The sequence below is a fragment of the Erinaceus europaeus genome, chromosome X (assembly GCF_950295315.1).
Source record: "Erinaceus europaeus chromosome X, mEriEur2.1, whole genome shotgun sequence".
Lineage (NCBI taxonomy): Eukaryota > Metazoa > Chordata > Mammalia > Eulipotyphla > Erinaceidae > Erinaceus > Erinaceus europaeus.
This window is the reverse complement of record NC_080185.1, coordinates 21,504,168-21,513,590: the sequence shown is the minus strand read 5'-3', so window position 1 is coordinate 21,513,590 and position 9,423 is coordinate 21,504,168.

Below are 9,423 nucleotides of genomic sequence, written 5' to 3'. Positions count from 1 at the left end.
GAAGCTGGCAGGGAGTATTCCAGTGTCTTCAATCTTCTGGAAGACTTTTTTTTTTTGGAATTATATTTATTTTTATTTGTGATATAATGTTTACAAAATTACAAGATAACAGGGAAACTATTCCACACTGTTCCCACCAGCAGAGTTCTGTGTTCCCATTCTCCTTGATTTCCTCTTTGACCCAGAAGTTGTTAAGAAGTGTACTGTTGAGCTTCCACATTTTGGGACTGTTACTAATCTTTTGTTGATTGGTAAGTGTTAGTTTAATTCCACTGTGGTCTGAGAAGATGCTTGGGATGATTTCAGTGCTCTTGAATTGGCTGATGCTGTCTTTGTGGCCTAACATATAGTCTATTCTTGAGAATGATCCATGTGGATTTGAGTAAAATGTGTATTCCAGTTTCTTGGGATGAATGACTCTGAACATGTCCAATAGTTCTAGTTTATCTATCTCTTCATTTAGCTCCCTTATGTCTTTACTGATTTTCTGCCTGGATGATCTGTCAAGTTGAGAGAGTGGGGTGTTGAAGTCCCCTACTATGATTGTGTTACTCTTAATATATTGCTGTAGCTCTTTCAGTAGAAGTTGGATGTATTTAGATGACTTCTCATTGGGTGCATAGATATTAATAATTGTTAAGTCCTCTTGATTGACTGATCCTCTGAGCAGTAAGTAGTGTCCATTCCTATCTTTTTTAATCTTATCTATTTTAAAGTCTATCATGTCAGATATGAGAATAGCTGTTCCTGCCCTTTTTTGTGGGCCATTGGCTTGAATGATAGTTTTCCATCCTTTCACTTTAAGTCTGTGTTTGTCTTGTTGCGTTAGGTGAGTTTCCTGTAGACAACATATTGTTGGGTTGTGTTTTCTGATCCATCTTCCTACTCTGTGTCTTTTAATAGGTGAATTCAGGCCATTGACATTTATTAATATCAAAGATTGAAGATATTTTAACGCCATTCTTGTAGAGTTTTAGAGTGTTTTGATATATGTTCTATTTGTGGTGGTCTGGTTGTTTATAGGAGACCTTTCAGAACTTCTTTCAGGGCAGGCTTGGTGATGGTTGCTTCCTTCAACTGTTGCTTGTCTGAGAAGGTTTTGATGCTTCCATCTAGTCTGAATGACAATCTAGCAGGATATAGTATTCTTGGCTGAAAGCCTTTCTCATTGAGCACTCGATAGATATCTTGCCATTCTCTTCTGGCCTGTAGTGTTTGTATGGAGAAGTCTGCTGCTAATCTTATGGGTTTTCCTTTGTAGGTGACTCTTTGTTTTTCTCTTGCAGCCTTGAGGATCCTTTCTTTATCCTTATTCCTTTCCAATCTAAGTATGACATGTCTTGGTGTCTTTAGGTCTGGGTTAATTCTGTTTGGGACCCTCTGGGCTTCTTGAATCTTTATGTCTTTGGTGTTGTCTAGACTAGAGAAATTTTCAGCTATTATGGCCTGGAGAATGCTTTCTTCCTCCCCTTCTCTTTCTTCCTCTGGTAAGCCAATAATGCGTATATTGTTTCTTTTGAAGTCATCCCATAGGACTCTGTTGTTGTTTTCAGCATCTCTTAATCTCTTTTTGAGATCTCTTACTTCTTTTTTAGTTGTCTCTAATTCATCCTCAATCTTGCTAATTCTGTCTTCAGCCTCATTGATTCTATTCTCTCTGCCCTCTACTGCTTTCTGGAGTTCATCTATTTTGTTGCCCTGCTCTGATACTGTTTTAGCTTGTTCAGCTAGTTGCATTCTTAGCTCAGCGATTTCAGCTTTCAGCTCTCTAATAACCATGAGATTATTAGAATTTTCTTCCATATTCTCATTTGTTGTTCCTGCATTTCTGATTACAATTTTTTCAAATTCTTTACTCACTCCTGTTATTATTTCCTTGGCTAATGTTTGGATGTTGAACTCGTTGTTTTGTGCTTCACCCTCTGGAGGACTTTTAGCTGGACTCTTGTCCTGGTTCGAGTCTCCAATATTTTTTCTTGTTGTTTTAACCATTTTATATAAGTTAATAGTTTTTTCAATCCCTGAGTTGGAGCTCAGTGGTGTAAAAGCCTTTTTTTTTTCCCCTGTAGGCTATGGGAGCCTGAGAGCTTTTAAACTATCAATAGGCTTCTTAGCTTAATCACTGACTCCTGACCAAGAGATAAAGCAGGGTGTGGCAGAGATAATCCAGTGGTTATGCAAAGAGACTTTCACAGTCCCTCAGCTATGCCACCGAGGTATAGGTCTTCTCCTGAGTTTCTCGGTTAGATCTCTATCCCCTGGTGTCCCTCCCTGTTGCTGCTCCAGATTCTGAGGGTAGTAGCAATGGAGACTCAGAGTTGCACTTGGTGAGTCTCTGGGGAGTCCTTTCCTCCCTTCAGCTGTCCCCTTGTTGGTGGAGCAGACTGGAGGTGGTGTCTCCACTGACAAACTGTTGAACTGTTAGCAGTCACTTAATCTCTCCTTAGGCCCCTCTCTCCTCTCTGTCACCAGCCACGCGTGTTTGTACTCACGGGTGATTTACTGGGTTTCTGTGGTCATTCTAGTCCTGTCTTGTTTCGGTCCGGGTGGTCTCCTTTGGTATTCCTAGTTGATCCGGGAGAGGAGAGGAGAGGAGAGAAAGCGATCTGCTGCTCGTAGCTCCGCCTCCGGAAGTCGAATCTGTGTTCCCCTGGAAGACTTTTTAAAGTAGAGGTATTAGTTCTTCTTTGAAGGTTTTGTAGAATTCATTTGTAAATCCATCTGGTCCAGGACTTTTATTTTTGAGGAGATTTTTGATAACTGTTTCAATTTCATTAGCTGTGATGGGCCTGTTCATGTTATCCACTTCCTCTTGACTTAGTTTTGGAAGTTGGTAGGTATCTAGGAAATCATTCATTTCTTGCAGGTTCTCTAGCTTGGTGGCATATAGTTGTTCATAGAAGCCTCGCATGATATGTTGAATTTCTGCAGTGTCTGTTGTGATTTCTCCTCTTTCATTTACTATCCGATTTATTTGGGTCTTCTCCTTTTTTTGTTTTGTGAGTCTGGCTAAAGGTTTGTCGATTTTGTTTACTCTTTCGAAGAACCAACATTTACTTTCATTGATCTTTTGTATGGTTTTCCTATTCTCAATGTTATTTATTTCTGCCCTAACTTTAGTAATTTCTGTCCTTCTGGTTGCTTTAGGATTCCTTTGTTGTTCTTCTTCTAGGTCTTTAAGATGTGCAATCAGGCTGTTTACTTGTGCCTTTTCTTGTTTCCTAATGTGTGCTTGTATAGCTATGAACTTCCCTCTTAGGACTGCTTTAGCTGTGTCCCAAATATTTTGATAGCTTGTGTCTTCATTTTCATTGAACTCTCGAAACATTTTGATTTCTTCCTTGATTTCCTCTTTGACCCAGAAGTTGTTAAGAAGTGTACTGTTGAGCTTCCACATTTTGGCACTGTTTCTAATCTTTTGTTGATTGTTAAGTGTTAGTTTAATTCCACTGTGGTCTGAGAAGATGCTTGGGATGATTTCAGTGCTCTTGAATAGGCTGATGCTGTCTTTGTGGCCTAACATATGGTCTATCCTTGAGAATGATCCATGTGGATTTGAGTAAAATGTGTATTCCAGTTTCTTGGGATGAATGACTCTGAAAATGTCCAATAGTTCTAGTTTATCTATCTCTTCATTTAGCTCCCTTATGTCTTTATTGATTTTCTGCATGGATGATCTGTCAAGTTGAGATAGTGCGGTGTTGAAGTCCCCTACTATGATTGTGTTACTGTTAATATATTGCTGTAGCTCTTTCAGTAGAAGTTGGATGTATTTAGATGACTTCTCATTGGGTGCATAGATATTAATAATTGTTAAGTCCTCTTGATTGACTGATCCTCTGAGCAGTAAGTAGTGTCCATTCCTATCTTTTTTAATCTTATCTATTTTAAAGTCTATCATGTCAGATATGAGAATAGCTGTTCCTGCCCTTTTTTGTGGGCCATTGGCTTGAATGATAGTTTTCCATCCTTTCACTTTAAGTCTGTGTTTGTCTTGTTGCGTTAGGTGAGTTTCCTGTAGACAACATATTGTTGGGTTGTGTTTTCTGATCCATCTTCCTACTCTGTGTCTTTTAATAGGTGAATTCAGTCCATTGACATTTATTGATATCAAAGATTGAAGATATTTTAACGCCATTCTTGTAGAGTTTTAGAGTGTTTTGATATATGTTCTATTTGTGGTGGTCTGGTTGTTTATAGGAGACCTTTCAGAAATTCTTTCAAGGCAGGCTTGGTGATGGTTGCTTCCTTCAACTGTTGCTTGTCTGAGAAGGTTTTGATGCTTCCATCTAGTCTGAATGACAATCTAGCAGGATATAGTATTCTTGGCTGAAAGCCTTTCTCATTGAGCACTCGATAGATATCTTGCCATTCTCTTCTGGCCTGTAGTGTTTGTATGGAGAAGTCTGCTGCTAATCTTATGGGTTTTCCTTTGTAGGTGACTCTTTGTTTTTCTCTTGCAGCCTTGAGGATCCTTTCTTTATCCTTATTCCTTTCCAATCTAAGTATGACATGTCTTGGTGTCTTTAGGTCTGGGTTAATTCTGTTTGGGACTCTCTGGGCTTCTTGAATCTTTATGTCTTTGGTGTTGTCTAGACTAGAGAAATTTTCAGCTATTATGGCCTGGAGAATGCTTTCTTCCTCCCCTTCTCTTTCTTCCTCTGGTAAGCCAATAATGCGTATATTGTTTCTTTTGAAGTCATCCCATAGGACTCTGTTATTGTTTTCAGCATCTCTTAATCTCTTTTTGAGATCTCTTACTTCTTTTTTAGTTGTCTCTAATTCATCCTCAATCTTGCTAATTCTGTCTTCAGCCTCATTGATCCTATTCTCTCTGTCCTCTACTGCTTTCTGGAGTTCATCTATTTTGTTGCCCTGCTCTGATACTGTTTTATCTTGTTCAGCTACTTGCCTTCTCAGCTCAGCGATTTCAGCTTTCAGCTCTCTAATAACCATGAGATAATTAGAATTTTCTTCCATATTCTCATTTGTTGTTCCTGCATTTCTGATTACAATTTTTTCAAATTCTTTACTCACTCCTGTTATTATTTCCTTAGCTAATGTTTGGATGTTGAACTCGTTATTTTGTGCTTCACCCTCTGGAGGACTTTTAGCTGGACTCTTGTCCTGGTTCGAGTCTCCAATATTTTTTCTTGTTGTTTTAACCATTTTATATATTATGTTATGAGTTCCCTTTATCAGTACTTTTCAAATTATTGATCACTATTGCCTGGATTGACTTGTGTCTAAGTAAGTTAATTAAAGGTTTTACCATGGTGGAAGTTAACAGTTTTTTCAATTCCTGAGTTGGAGCTCAGTGGTGTAAAAGCCTCTTTTTTTTTCTTCCCTGTAGGCTATGGGAGCCTGAGAGCTTTTAAACTATCAATAGGCTTCTTAGCTTAATCACTGACTCCAACCAAGAGATAAAGCAGGGTGTGGCAGAGATAATCCAGTGGTTATGCAAAGAGACTTTCACAGCCCCTCAGCTATGCTAGGGAGGTATAGGTCTTCTCCTGAGTTTCCCGGTTAGATCTCTGTCCCCTGGTGTCCCTCCCTGTTGCTGCTCCAAATTCTGAGGGTAGTAGCAATGGAGACTCAGAGTTGCACTTGGTGAGTCTCTGGGGAGTCCTTTCCTCCCTTCAGCTGTCCCCTTGTTGGTGGAGCAGACTGGAGGTGGTGTCCCCACTGATAAACTGTTGAACTGTTAGCAGTCACTTAATCTCTCCTTAGGCCCCTCTCTCCTCTCTGTCACCAGCCACGCGTGTTTGTACTCACGGGTGATTTACTGTGTTCCTGTGGTCATTCTAGTCCTGTCTTGTTTCGGTCCGGGTGGTCTCCTTTGGTATTCCTAGTTGATCCGGGAGAGAAGAAGAGAGGAGAGGAGAGAAAGGGATCTGCTGCTCGTAGCTCCGCCTCCGGAAGTAGAATCCCTGTTTGTCTTTCTCTCTTTCTTTCTTTCTTTCTTTCTTTCTTTCTTTCTTTCTTTCTTTCGGTAGTTATGTTGTCATGAGTGGCTTGGAGAGGAAGAGAGGATTGAATCAGAAAAAGAAGGGGGCAATTATGTATAAATGTGGACAGATAATTGTAGAGATGCTGCTTGGCCCATGTCTAACACCTTAGGGAATGTGTGGTGGATTGCAGAAGGGAGACTGAAGATTCATTACTCTGGTGGTGGGAATGGTGTGGATTTAATCCCCTGTTGACATGTAATTTTGTAAAAATAAATAAATAAATAAATAAATAAATAAATAAAACCTAAAAAAAAAAAGTGATGGTGTCCTTTCCCAGAACATCAAAGCTCACTGATGGCTAAAAAGAGTTAAGATATAAAGCAGAACAAATTGTTGACTAATCATATATATGAACCTAACAAGAATAAAAAAATTATTAAAAATAATAAAAATGTTGCCATTATTATTATTTTGCTTCTGGGGCTTCATGCTTGCAGGATACCACTACTCCTGGACTCTTTTCAGATCGGGTGTGAAAGAGAGGGAAGGCCAGAAAGGAGAGACATTATGACATTACTTCATTATTTAAAGTTTCCCCTTTGTGTGGTTCTCGCATGTGGTGGTGGTGGGGCGGTGACGGTGCCAGTGATATGTGTGTGTGTGTGTGTGTGTGTATAGAGAGAGAGAGAGAAGTTCTAATGATACCCTCCTGTCCTGACCCCTGATTCTATTTTATTATTTTTTTTCTCTTTTATTATTATTTTTTTCTGACCACTCCCGTCACCAAAGATCTGTGTCCCCACCCCACCCCCATAGAGAGCCATGATAGGTCTCCCACAGCCTTAGATATAGGTTGACTTTTTTTTTTCACATTCACATGTTCAATTCTTTCTATTCTGCATATGGGTGAAAGCATGCTGTAGTTGACCTTCATCTCCTTACTTGCTTCACTGAGCGTATTTCCTCCAATTCCATCCACTTTTTTTGTGTCCTACAGGACACAATATCCTTTTTTTAAAAAATTTATTTTCCCCTTTTGTTGCCCTTGTTGTTTTATTGTTGTAGTTCTTATTGTTGTTGTTATTGATGTCATCATTGTTAGATAGGACAGAGAGAAATGGAGAGAGAAAGAGAAGACAGAGAGGGGGAGAGAAAGACAGACACCTGCAGACCTGCTTCACTGCTTGTGAAGCAACCCCCCTCTGCAGGTGGGGAGACGGGGGCTCCAACCAGGATCCTTATGCCTGTCCTTGTGCTTTGCGCCACCTGCACTTAACCCAGTGCGCTACCGCCCAACTCCCAATATCATCCCTTTTTATTGCTGCACAGTACTCCATTGAGTATATGTGTCATACTTTTTTTATCCAGCCATCTTTCAAAAGGCATTTTGGTTGTTTCCAAGTTTTTGCTATTGTGAATAAAGCTTCTGTGAACATGGGGGTGTGGTATCTCTTTGAATCAGTGTTATTATATTATTTGGGTAAATGCCTAGGAATGGAATTGCTAGATCATAAGGTATTTCCATTTGTATATGTTTAAGGATTTTCCATACTGTTCTCCATGATGGCTGAACCAATATGCATTCCCACCAGCAGCACAGTAAAGTTCCTCTCTCTCCATATCCTCTCTAACACTTCTCTTGTTTTATTGATTAAGCCCATTCTCACAGGTGTGAGGTGGAAGCTCAATGTGGTTTTAATTTGCATTTTCTAATGGCGAGTGAATTGGAATATTTCTGCATATGTCTGTGGGCCACATGTATCTCTTCTTTTTTTTTTTAAAAAAACTTTATTTATTTTCCCTTTCGTTGCCCTTGTTGTTTTATTGTTGTAGTTATTATCGTTGTTGTCATTGATGTCATCGTTGTTGGATAGGACAGAGAGAAATGGAGAGAGGAGGGGAAGACAGAGAGGGGGAGAGAAAGACAGACACCTGCAGACCTGCTTCACCGACTGTGAAGCGACTCCCCTGCAGGTGGGGAGCCGGGGGCTCGAACCAGGATCCTTACTCCGGTCCTTGTGCTTGGTGCCACATGCGCTTAACCTACTGAGCTACCCCCCGACTCCCAACATGTATCTCTTCTTTAAAGAATCATCTATTCACATCCTTTGCCCACTTAAAATTTTTTAAAATGTTTGTTTATTTATTCCCTTTTTGTTGCCCTTGTTTTATTGTTGGAGTTATTGTTGTTGTTATTGTTGTTGTCGCTGTTGGATAGGACAGAGAGAAATGGAGAGAGGAGAGGAAAACAGAGAGGAGGAGAGAAAGATAGATACCTACAGACCTGCTTCACCGCTTGTGAAGCGACTCCCCTGCAGGTGGGGAGCCGGGGGCTTGAACCGGGATCCTTACGAAGGTCCTTGCGCTTTGAGTCACATGTGCTTAGCTCACTGTGCTACCACTGGACTCCCTCTGCCCACTTTTTATTGGGTTGTTATTTTTATTTTTGTTGAGCTGTATGAGTTCTTTCCCTGATTCTCCACCTCCCACCAAGTCTCCAGACTCACTGTCTGTTGTATATCAGTCCTACAGGCCCGTTAAAAAACAATTTTTTTTTTTCTGCTTCATTCAAAGGCACCATCAATAACTCAGCCAGGTGTTGGTGAAGTTGTGGAGAAAAAGGGACACTATTCCTCTGCCAGTGGAAATACAAACTGGTGCAGGCCCTTTGGAAGACTGTATGTACAGTCCTTTAACAACAGAAATGGAATTTCAAAGGGTACTCAAGCACTAATTCCCCCTATGTTGTAGCCACATTAGTCACAATAGCCAGTGGAAGCAGCCTTAATGCCCACTGACAGATGACTGGCTAAGGAAGTGATGGGATATATATTCCATGGAATATTACTCTGCAACCAAAAAAGATGATATTGTGTCTTTGGGACAAAATAGATGGAACTGGAGGTGATTAGGTTTAGCAAAATAATTAAAGAGATAAATGACAACTACCAGATGGTTTCATTAACATGTGGAATACAGTTCTCTAGAGAACTGAAATATATGAACTCAAAAAAAACCCCACAAAAAACTAAAGCAATCAGAAACAAGTAAACTGTCCCTAAGTCTTTGTGAGAACTATGGTGGTTATCTTTGGGGGTGGGGTGGGGTGGGAGGGTTGAGATACCAAACCTTGGTGGTGGGTATATTATGCAACTACACTCTGTAATCTTACAACCTTGCAACGAACTATTATCACAAACAAAACAAAACAAAACAAAAAATTCAGCCAGCTAAGGACAGAGTGTGAAAGTGATTTTTCAAAAATATTTTATTTTAATGAGAAATACACACAGAGAGAGACAGAGACCTGTTCAGCTCTGGTTTATGGTGGTGCTGGGAATTGAACTTGGGATCTCAAAGACTCAGGCACTGAAGTCTTTTTTTTTGCATAACCATTGTACTATCTCCCCAACCCCAGTCATTTTCTTTAAATTACTGTAGAAAAATTCACACATCCCCACTAGGGAAAGAT